This window comes from Pseudophryne corroboree, chromosome 12 (genome assembly GCF_028390025.1).
Source record: "Pseudophryne corroboree isolate aPseCor3 chromosome 12, aPseCor3.hap2, whole genome shotgun sequence".
NCBI lineage: Eukaryota > Metazoa > Chordata > Amphibia > Anura > Myobatrachidae > Pseudophryne > Pseudophryne corroboree.
This window is the reverse complement of record NC_086455.1, coordinates 5,567,920-5,580,204: the sequence shown is the minus strand read 5'-3', so window position 1 is coordinate 5,580,204 and position 12,285 is coordinate 5,567,920.

Here is a 12,285-nt window from a genome sequence, read left to right as displayed (position 1 = left end):
AGGGAGGTCACCATACCCAATAGGGGTGTGGCCATACCTGTAATCTGCAACCAGTTAAATTGATTGCCAGTCTTGGAAGCGAACCAGAGATTGCAATCAATGTAGCTGGTAAAACTTTAAATTTTCTTGTAGACACAGGGGCGGCCAAGTCAGTGATAAATTCGACAGTGGGCATGAGAACCACTGGTAGGACAGTTCCAGCCATAGGAGTAACAGGAGTAGTCCAGCACTACCCTGTTAGCAAACCAGCCGAGATTACAATAGGGCCTCTGCACACCAAGCATTCCTTTTTGCTGGCTGTATCGGCACCGACCAATCTCCTGGGAAGAGACTTACTATGCAAAATGGGTTGCGTCATTTATTGTACTCCTGAAGGTGTATTCTTGGACATACCTGAGAATCACGCTCAAGAAGTACGAGATATGTTAGACTCCCCATCAAAATTAATGTCACATTCCATTATGACAAATAGGAATCCATCCCAGGTAGAAGAGATGACATCTCAGATACCAGATTCACTTTGGACAAAAGATGGACAAGACACTGGATTAATGGCAAACGTAGCTCCAGTAGTAGTGCAAGTAAAAGATGGTAGGATAGCTCCAAAAATCCCACAGTATCCTCTGAAGCCAGAGGTGGAGTTAGGAGTTTTTCCCGTAATAGAGCGCTTGCTACAACAGGGCATTCTAGTAAGAACGTCCAGCACAGCAAATAGTCCCATCTTCCCTGTTAAAAAGAGTGGGGGGAGGGGTTACAGGCTAGTGCAGGATCTAAGGGGGATTAACAAAATAGTCGAGAGTCAGTTCCCCGTAGTGCCTAATCCAGCTGTCATCCTAATGCAAATTCCTCCCACTGCCAAATTTTTCACTGTTATTGACCTCTGCTCCGCTTTCTTTTCGGTACCTCTGCACCCTGACAGTCAATATTTGTTTGCATTCACATACAGAGGAGTCCAATACACGTGGACTCGATTACCCCAAGGTTTCATAGATAGTCCAAGTATATTTTCTCAGGCTTTGCATGATTGTTTACAGTCTTTCCAACCGGAAAGTGGATCAGTGTTGATACAGTATGTGGATGATCTACTACTGTGTTCTGATTCATTGGAGGCATCCCTGAAAGATACGAAACAGCTCCTGTTTCACCTTTCAGACACAGGTCACAAGGTCTCCAAAGACAAGTTGCAATTATGCCAAGCTAAGGTAAAATATTTGGGACACTGTCTAACACAAGGACTGAGACACCTGACCGCTGATAGAATCCAAGCCATTAGAGACATGACACTACCACAAACCCAGCAACAGATCAGAACGTTTTTAGGAATGTGTGGGTATTGCCGTAATTGGATCCCAGGGTTTTCCATATTGGCACTACCTCTGCAGGAAATGGTCTCCTCAAACAAACCTGATCGGATTTCGCATACAGACGAATCTGAAACGGCATTTGAGAGACTCAAACAGTGTCTAACACAGGCACCTGCACTAGGTATGCCAGACTATGGGAAACCCTTTGAACTATACGGAACAGAAAGTGCTGGGTGCGCAGCAGGTGTACTAACACAAAAACACGGTGACGCCAGCAGGCCAGTTGCATACTACAGCGCTCAGCTAGATACGGTAGCGCGGTCCCTCCCCACATGCTTGCGTAGCGTTGCGGCGATAGCATTGCTAGTGACGAAAAGCGAAGATGTCGTGCTAGGCCACAACCTCACAATCCATACACCACATGCAGTATCTGCCTTATTAAATTCTGCCCAAACCAGACATGTCTCATCAGCAAGGTTTACGAGATGGGAATTGGCATTAATGGCCCCAGTAAACATCACCATAAGGAGATGCAGCGCATTAAACCCTGCAACATTTCTCCCAGGTGTGCCTGGACAGGCACAAAGGGTGGGAGGTGAGAGTGATGGGGAAGGAGGATTTTATACAAAGGAGGATGCACATGATTGTATGGAATATTTGACCCAAAATTTTACCGCAAGGCCTGACATCAGTGACAATCCACTAGAAGATGCAGAACTCACGTTCTACACGGACGGTAGTTGTCACAGACAGTCAGACTCGGGAGACTTGTGTACTGGATACGCAGTCGTAGATGACCAAGACACCATAGAAGCGGAACCGCTAGGCCCACCTCACTCAGCCCAGGTTGCTGAACTGGTCGCCCTAACCAGAGCATGTGAATTGGCTAAGGGTAAGTCTGCCAATATCTACACCGATTCTAGATACGCGTTCGGGGTAGTCCATGATTTCGGAGCCCTATGGCGGCTCAGAAATTTCATGACGGCAGCTGGCACACCGATAGCGCATGCAGCGTATATAAAAAGGCTTCTAACAGCGATACAGGAACCCGACAGAGTGGCTGTTATCAAATGTAAAGCACATACGTATAGCCAAGACCCAGTATCCCTTGGTAACAGCCGAGCAGACGAAGCTGCAAAGCTTGCAGCTGCTACCCCCATACGGACAGACACCACACAGTTGATGGTATTTAATACCATCAACACACAGAAGTTGTGTGAGATGCAGAATTTGTGTTCCACTCAAGAGAGAGCAGTCTGGAGGGCAAAGGGATATGGCCAGGAGCCCTCAGGGCTCTGGACGGATGGACATGGTAAACCAGTGGCCCCCAGGGCATACCTTCCATGTCTGGCTGAAGCAGCTCACGGGCTGACTCATCTAGGCAAGGAGGGGATGTGCAAATTGGTAAGAGCATACTGGTGCGCCCCAGGATTCTCCTCTCATGCTGGTAAAAGAGCAATGTCATGCCTTACCTGTCTGAGAAAGAATATTGGAAAGGCAATACCTACAGAACCCTCCCATATCCCACCTGCCGGCGGCCCTTTCCAAGTAATACAAATTGACTTCATCCAATTGCCCCCATGTAGAAACTTAAAGTATGTACTTGTCTGTATAGATGTTTTCTCGAATTGGGTCGAAGCTTTTCCAGCAGCTACAAATACCGCCATGTTTACAGCTAAGAAAATTGTGCAGGAATTTGTATGTAGATATGGTATCCCTAGAATCATTGAAAGTGATAGGGGTACCCATTTTACAGGTGATGTCTTTCAAGGAATGTGTAAGTTGATGGGAATTGATAGCAAGCTGCACACTCCGTACCGTCCACAGGCGAGTGCGAAGGTCGAGAGAGTGAACAGCACTATTAAAAATAAATTGAGTAAAGTAATGGCAGAGACAGGATTGACATGGCCAGAAGCTTTACCCATTGTTTTATATAGCATCAGAACCACTCCCAGGTCCCCTCTTAATCTGTCTCCTTTTGAAATTCTGTTTGGTCGACAACCGCATGTCATGATTAACCCTCAGGATGATTTGAAATGTAACAATGAAGTAACTGTAAAGTACTTGATTAACATGAGTAAGCAGTTGAGGAGTCAAAATGATAATCTGAAGTTGGTGATTCCTGATTTACCAGATAGTAATTGTCATGACATTGAACCTGGGGATTATGTAATGATACGAAATTTTCTACGCTCAGGTTGTCTTATTGATAGATGGGAAGGACCATACCAGGTCTTATTGACTAGCACCACAGCATTGAAGGTTGCTGAGAGAGAGACTTGGGTCCATTCATCCCACTGCAAGAAGGTTGCTGACCCAGAGAAGTCCCGTGATAAGGAACAGACGGTAGAGGTTGTATCACTGGAGTGTCTGTTCCAGGAGGACTGAGGCGGCACCTGAGCCTTGAAGATCGAAAGCAGTTGTCGACTCCCTTCTCCCTTTTATTGTTTTTCTCCACTTCCCATCCCTTCTCCCTTGATATTTCTTTTTCCCCTTTCTCATTCTTCTCCATTTCCTCCTCAGAGATGGACTTGCCCAAAGAGACTGTGATCCGGATTTTGATGTTAACCATGATGTTGACCAGAGCAGTCTGTTCCGGCGAGAGTACCATAGAGGTCGAGAGAGGTTCTGGAATGGGTTCCGATTATGATGATGGAGGCGTAGTTTTCCAAGATCAACCAATCCAACAAGCAAAGGCGAGTATCAGAAAACGATCCGATAGAAGAAATTGTGATGGATTGTTAGCTGAGGAAAATTGTATCTGTAGGCTCTGTGGTAATCTGGTTGAAGATGAATGCATAAAGCAATGCCAATCTAGTTTTAATATCCATATGGACCGGCATCCATTGAGTGACTATCACTCTCTAGTGGGTAACGTGTTGAACCAAACAGATTGTTGGGTATGCTCTCAAGTACCTCAGGGTCACAGCAAATCAGGGCTAGTACCATTTCCTTTAACGTTAGGGGAAGTACTTGAGCTAAGTGGTGGGAGACCGGTGGACCGGAGGTTTAACATCTCCAGCCCTCCTAGTTTGAAGCTCCACCAATACCATGTGGATAGGTCCCTCTTATGTTTTAACATCTCCAATCCCAGAAAACCGGGAAATTGGGAAGTGTCATGGAGCAACCTTTCCATGACCTTTTCACACAGAGCAGATAGAATGCCTACAGATACAGAGCTCGTACGCCACATAGCCAGTAGAGGAAAATCTTTTCGGTATCGATATACCTTAGGAAATAGGATTACTAGAGTTGGAGAGGTATCACCAGGATACTGTGCACATATCGTACAGACCGATACGTGCATTAGGCAGATGGAAGAATTAGGGTCAGGAGATTTCACCTGGAAGGTTTGTAACATGGTCATGTCCTTCTCCGTCCCTTATGTTCTCCCCGATGATGCATATTTCATATGCGGGAGAAAGGCGTACAAGTGGCTTGCCCCAAACTCTGAAGGATTGTGTTATATTGGAAAAGTATTGCCTGAAGTGATGACTGTAACACATGACAAAATGAAGGACATACACCGTGGTGCCCAAGCTCCTTATACTCACACTCACTACGAACACCGAGTTAAAAGACAACTGTCAGAAAGGTTAGAGCATCCGGCCTCTGATCTTATCCATGAATCCACCGGGATTCAGGTTCTGGTAGCGTTAGATTTCACTCGTACCGCTCGAGGAGTGATGAATTATAAATACATTTCCGCACTCGCCAATTTGTTAGATAATATCACTGAAATGTATGATGACACGTTTAGATACACAGGAAGAGAACTTCAAGCTTACAAAACAGAACTAGTTCAGCATAGGATGGTTCTTAATTACCTTACAGCAGTAACAGGCGGATATTGTGTTACATTGGCAACACAGTACGGTATAAAGTGTTGCACGTATATCACAAATAACACCGAGGATCCGGTAGAGGTCATAGACCAAAAGATGGATGATATTCTGCAATTAAAGTGGGAATTTCGTCGGAAACACAATCTCACCCTTGCTGCTGTAGGTAATGAGCTGACTGGTTGGGTGTCATGGTTGAACCCGCGAAATTGGTTCTCCGGTTTGGGAGAGTGGGCTCAAGGAGTCATAATGGATGTTGGAAAGTTTCTCCTGTGTATCTTAGGTGTCGTTATATCTATTGGATTGATATTTAGATGCGGGCAGGCTTTGATGAGGTGTAAACAAAGTACGAAAGTGATGAGCTTGAGGAGTGAGGAAACTGTAATTAACCTGGATTTGATTTATGACCCAATGCTAGAAACCATGACGTAATGATGTAATGAGTATACGGTCCGTCTTTCACCCATTTCTATGTTTTCCTCCGAGGTACAAAGACCCACGTAGACGAAGGACCTGATGAGCCAAGGGGCCGACAACGGAAAGATGGAAAGAAGAAGAGCAGACGACCTGATATACAAGATTTTATGGACAATGCCATGGGTACCCCAGTTTCCCTAGGAACTTTAAAATCACGCTAGCCCAACATTTTTTTGTAAATCCATGGACGTTGTTTGCTTTACTCACGATTTATGAGCAAAAGCACAAAGAAGAAGACTGCAATCAAACGACACCAATCAAGACCTCAATCGACGAACGTACATTAACCTGACATAGAATATCATTGCATTTTTCGTAAGTGTTCTTTATCTTCATCTCTGCAACCCTCAGGTAATAACACACATAGTCGATAGGGAATACAGGCACAGATAGCAGCAACCACATACCCCCCCCAATTCATGTATCATCAACTAAAATGTGCATCCCCATTGTGTTACAACCACAGCCGAAATGAGCTCGGTAGAGTTTGACAGCCCATCCACAGACCTGTACCACAGGATAAGAAGGAATTCAAATGTATACTTCGCAATACCTCGAAGCTTGATTTACCACACGTACGGCACGATGATACATGACCCCCCCAAACATGGACTCATACACACATGCTCCTGCTTTCTCACTAGGTCATACTCTCTTCACACCTACTCCATTCTTCCTCCTTTCCCCACCATGGAAATCAATTAACCCCTGACTTACATTTTTCTCCTTAAAAATTTTGTGGCAGTTATTATTGACTGCCAAAGGGTGGACTGTCGAAGTCAGAAAAATGTCTCCATGCACGATACCATATTTGCACCGCACACTGGTCCGTGCTGCGCATGCGTACGCTCTCCCGTGGAAGCGCATACCCGCAATAGCGTGCACTCGCACGCGCAGTATGCGCATTTACGGTAGAGTTTATGTGATCGTAGCGTGCGACTCATTCGTTACAAAAGTTCACAATTAATGTCGTTTATAGATCATGTTCCCCTCAATAGTTTCTGTAAGTTTGGTTTAGATAGAATGTCCCTGAGCGGAGGAATCCCTCTTTGTATTGTACGAAGGGTCTAACAGGAGTCATACAGCAGTATTTGGTACCCATCGGAAGAGTATTTAATTAGCAATATTCCGGTGTTGGTTTGGAGCGTATTAATCGCTCGTGCGAATAGTTATGAACATAAGAAGTTTATGTCCATTTCTATTATTTACCCATACTCAGGTATGCGGCGGGAAACCCAGTTTCCCACCCACCTGAGCCGTTTAAACTCAGCACAGCCCACCTGTATGAATCAACCTATGACCTTTGGTTACAGTACAGGGCCGAATTCCTGTGTCCAATAAACTGAAGGATTGTAGGACCAGGAGATTGCATTGTGTGTGGGGCATAAATAGGCAGGCCGACCACATCCAGCTCTCACTCTCTCATCAACGGTTATCTGCTGATAATCGGGAGCTGGATATCGAGGCGCAGGCGATCATACCCTTTGTGCGTAAGTTCTCTCCGTAATCATTGTCTTTCTGTGAGCCAATTCCTCTCTCTCCCTCTGTGTCTATCTCTCTCTCTCTATTTTCTCTTTTCTCTCGTAACTCCCCTAGACTAAACTTTATTGTATAGTATTGTATTGTATTGTACTAGATCAGGATAGTATTGTAGTTTATCCCTTAGTTAGGTGTTTGGTTAGGAAGGCTTTGTTATATTGTAGTGTATCATATGTACTGTGTTACTCTTTTACAAGTATACTAGAGATAATACAGATAATAGGCTTTGGAACCCTAAAACAGTATCTGTGTATTTACTATAGTGTTAAGTGTTCACTTGAGCGTCGGTGACGCTCAAACAGCTTTGTAGGTAGTCAGGTTACACAAAGTTGCATTTACACCCTGTATTCACATTAAGGTATATAGCGCATTACATTGTTAAAAGGTTTAAATATAAAGGTATTGTGCTGTGAGCGTCTGCACCGCTGGTGACCTCCTCGTGGTCTCGAGCGTACGCTACGTTACAGCGAATCTTTCCCCTAGACATAACCAATAACGTGTCCTGTGATCGCTGGGCCGTGAGCGAACGTGACGCTTGAGCGTCTCGCCTACGGCTGAGCGATCGTTACGCAAATAGCGTACCATTACGGTATTTCTTAAGTAAACAGCGTACAGTGTTCTTAGCTTCATAAGGGTTGTTTATACGACATAGGAATTTAGCATTGTCACTTGTGTACTTACACCTGGGTTATGTCCCTTCCTACCTGTGCCATTGTCTCAGCATTTACACCTGTCCGCAGATGTCTTGTTTACTTACACCAGGGTAATGTACCTTCCTACCTGTGCTGTTATCTCAGCATTTACACCTGTCCGCAGATGGCTTGTGTACTTACACCAGGGTAATGTCCCTTCCTACCTGTGCCGTTATCTCAGCATTTACACCTATCCGCAGATGGCTTGTGTACTTACACCTGGGTTATGTCCCTTCCTACCTGTGCCATTATCTCAGCATTTACACCTGTCCGCAGATGGCTTGTGTACTTACACCTGGGTTATGTCCCTTCCTACCTGTGCCATTATCTCAGCATTTACACCTGTCCGCAGATGGCTTGTGTACTTACACCTGGGTTATGTCCCTTCCTACCTGTGCTGTTATCTCAGCATTTACACCTGTCCACAGATGACTTGTGTACTTACACCTGGGTTATGTCCCTTCCTACCTGTGCCATTATCTCAGCATTTACAACTGTCCGCAGATGGCTTGTGTACTTACACCAGGGTTATGTCCCTTCCTACCTGTGCTGTTATCTCAGCATTTACACCTGTCCACAGATGACTTGTGTACTTACACCTGGGTTATGTCCCTTCCTACCTGTGCCATTATCTCAGCATTTACACCTGTCCGCAGATGGCTTGTGTACTTACACCTGGGTTATGTCCCTTCCTACCTGTGCTGTTATCTCAGCATTTACACCTGTCCACAGATGACTTGTGTACTTACACCTGGGTTATGTCCCTTCCTACCTGTGCCATTATCTCAGCATTTACAACTGTCCGCAGATGACTTGTGTACTTACACCAGGGTTATGTCCCTTCCTACCTGTGCCATTGTCTCAGCATTTACACCTGTCCGCAGATGGCTTGTGTACTTACACCTGGGTTATGTCCCTTCCTACCTGTGCCATTATCTCAGCATTTACACCTGTCCGCAGATGACTTGTGTACTTACACCTGGGTTATGACCCTTCCTACCTGTGCCGTTATCTCAGCATTTACACCTGTCCGCAGATGGCTTGTGTACTTACACCTGGGTTATGTCCCTTCCTAGCTGTGCCATTATCTCAGCATTTACACCTGTCCACAGATGGCTTGTGTACTTACACCTGGGTTATGTCCCTTCCTACCTGTGCCATTATCTCAGCATTTACACCTGTCCGCAGATGGCTTGTGTACTTACACCTGGGTTATGTCCCTTCCTACCTGTGCCATTATCTCAGCATTTACACCTGTCCGCAGATGGCTTGTGTACTTACACCTGGGTTATGTCCCTTCCTACCTGTGCCGTTATCTCAGCATTTACACCTGTCTGCAGATGGCTTGTGTACTTACACCTGGGTTATGTCCCTTCCTACCTGTGCCATTGTCTCAGCATTTACACCTGTCCGCAGATGGCTTGTGTACTTACACCTGGGTTATGTCCCTTCCTACCTGTGCCATTGTCTCAGCATTTACACCTGTCTGCAGATGGCTTGTGTACTTACACCTGGGTTATGTCCCTTCCTACCTGTGCCATTATCTCAGCATTTACACCTGTCCGCAGATGACTTGTGTACTTACACCTGGGTTATGTCCCTTCCTACCTGTGCCATTATCTCAGCATTTACACCTGTCCGCAGTAGTGATGAGCGGATTCGGTTTTACTCGGTTCTCAAAACGGCATCTTATTGGCTCACGGATGTCACGTGTTTTGGATAGCCAATAAGATGCCGTTTTGAGAACCGAGTAAAACCGAACCTCGCTCATCACTAGTCCGCAGATGACTTGTGTACTTACACCAGGGTTATGTCCCTTCCTACCTGTGCCGTTATCTCAGCATTTACACCTGTCTGCAGATGGCTTGTGTACTTACACCTGGGTTATGTCCCTTCCTACCTGTGCCATTGTCTCAGCATTTACACCTGTCCGCAGATGGCTTGTGTACTTACACCTGGGTTATGTCCCTTCCTACCTGTGCCGTTATCTCAGCATTTACACCTGTCCGCAGATGGCTTGTGTACTTACACCTGGGTTATGTCCCTTCCTACCTGTGCTGTTATCTCAGCATTTACACCTGTCCGCAGATGGCTTGTGTACTTACACCTGGGTTATGTCCCTTCCTACCTGTGCCATTGTCTCAGCATTTACACCTGTCCGCAGATGGCTTGTGTACTTACACCTGGGTTATGTCCCTTCCTACCTGTGCCATTATCTCAGCATTTACACCTGTCCACAGATGGCTTGTGTACTTACACCTGGGTTAAGTCCCTTCCTACCTGTGCCATTATCTCAGCATTTACACCTGTCCGCAGATGGCTTGTGTACTTACACCTGGGTTATGTCCCTTCCTACCTGTGCTGTTATCTCAGCATTTACACCTGTCCGCAGATGGCTTGTGTACTTACACCTGGGTTATGTCCCTTCCTACCTGTGCTGTTATCAGCATTTACACCTGTCCACAGATGGCTTGTGTACTTACACCTGGGTTATGTCCCTTCCTACCTGTGCCATTATCTCAGCATTTACACCTATCCGCAGATGGCTTGTGTAATTACACCAGGGTTATGTCCCTTCCTACCTGTGCCATTGTCTCAGCATTTACACCTGTCCGCAGATGGCTTGTGTACTTACACCTGGGTTATGTCCCTTCCTACCTGTGCCATTGTCTCAGCATTTACACCTGTCCGCAGATGGCTTGTGTACTTACACCTGGGTTATGTCCCTTCCTACCTGTGCCGTTATCTCAGCATTTACACCTGTCTGCAGATGGCTTGTGTACTTACACCTGGGTTATGTCCCTTCCTACCCGTTACGCGATGTTGAGCATATACACAATCTGGTTGCGTTTGGCCACTCTTGGGTTTCCTATTCAGTACTTGTGACTTGGTTATTCCTGTCTATACTTGTCTTACTTGTCCACACCTGATTACTAATGTTTCTCCCTATTCATCGCTTGGTTACTAATCTTTATGGTCTTCTACCTGTGTGCCTATGTGCCCGGTTTTCTATCCAGGTGTCTTAGCTTGGTTTAATCGGAAGTCGTGCTCCCCAGTGTCTGTTACAGACGGTCAGATGGAGCATGGTGCTTCACAGACGACAGGGACTGGAGTCCTAGAGATCCCCAGCCGGGTCCTGTCACTGCCAGTAGCTTCCTCTTTCCTGCTCACAGTCCCAGACACGAGGGCGGGCAGCTGCCAGCACTCTGCTGACAACAAGGAAGGACAGGGCACATCGGGCACACATGTGTCATACTGTACATTCTCCAGATGCCTGGAGAGTAATAGAAAGTGAAGTGTTTGCATGTTGTACTGTACACTGGGTCTCATTTACATAGCACAACATGTTCAGGACGCAGCGTAACGTTCTCTCTGGGGATGGTCTAACCTGGCGGAGATCAGACCTCATCCAGCACATCTAATAGGAACTATGGGCCTAATTCAGACCTGATCGCAGCAGCAAAATTGTTCTCTAATGGGCAAAATTATGTACAATGCAGGTGGGGCAGATATAATGCCAGGAAGCCAACAGGCCGACATAGGACACTATGTAAAGAGGCGTCAGTAGGCCATGTGGAACGCTGAGGGTATTGGGTTCACGTAACGCTGCTTGAATTCTGGTCTGGCAACCAATCATGGAATGACTTGTACAACAGGGCTGGTTTCATACTTATGTATTTCCTAGGCAGTGGCACTTTGGCAGTGGCACTTTGTGTAAATGAGAGGAATAATACAAATATAAAACTGCACTATCAGCAATGACCAAATGGCAGATCCACTGGAGAAATCCCCGCTCCCTTCTCCCCCAACAAAGACCCTTTGACTGCAAGTAGATGAAACACTATTGAGTTAAGCGGGGCGCACACTTTTACCATCACTCTTCTGTTCGGGTTAATGCTCCAGGGCTTGATTCAGGTAATGGTGGCACATACAGCAAAATACGGATGTTCAGTACTTTTGCGCAGGCGCCCGAGCAGTATGGCTTTGCAATTTCAGTCGGACTGTGGCAGCAGACTGGCAATGATTGTAGGTGTGACGCCGTTTGGTTGTGGGGAGGGGGCAGTGACGGCATATTTCTCAAAACGGAGACGTGTCCCCGCTGTAGTGGGGGTGGGATGATGCCAGAATCTCCAATCAGAGGACAAAGATTTCCTGGCCTCTTGCTCGGACCTTTATTATTCCAATGCTGCTGCTTCTATGTAAGTAGCAGCGACAGCTCCTCCAACCACATCTGAATCAGGCCCCCAGTCAGCAGAGCAGTGTGTCCCCAGCTTGACCTGCTGTCAGCTCCTATGACACCCCTACACACTGTACTACAAACAGCTGTGTGTACGGGCTTCTATGGGGCCGGGAGGTCGGGCCAACAAATATTACACAGTACATAAGATGCAACCTCCCGATCCCGACCGATGCAGCAGCGTCAAATCGGCT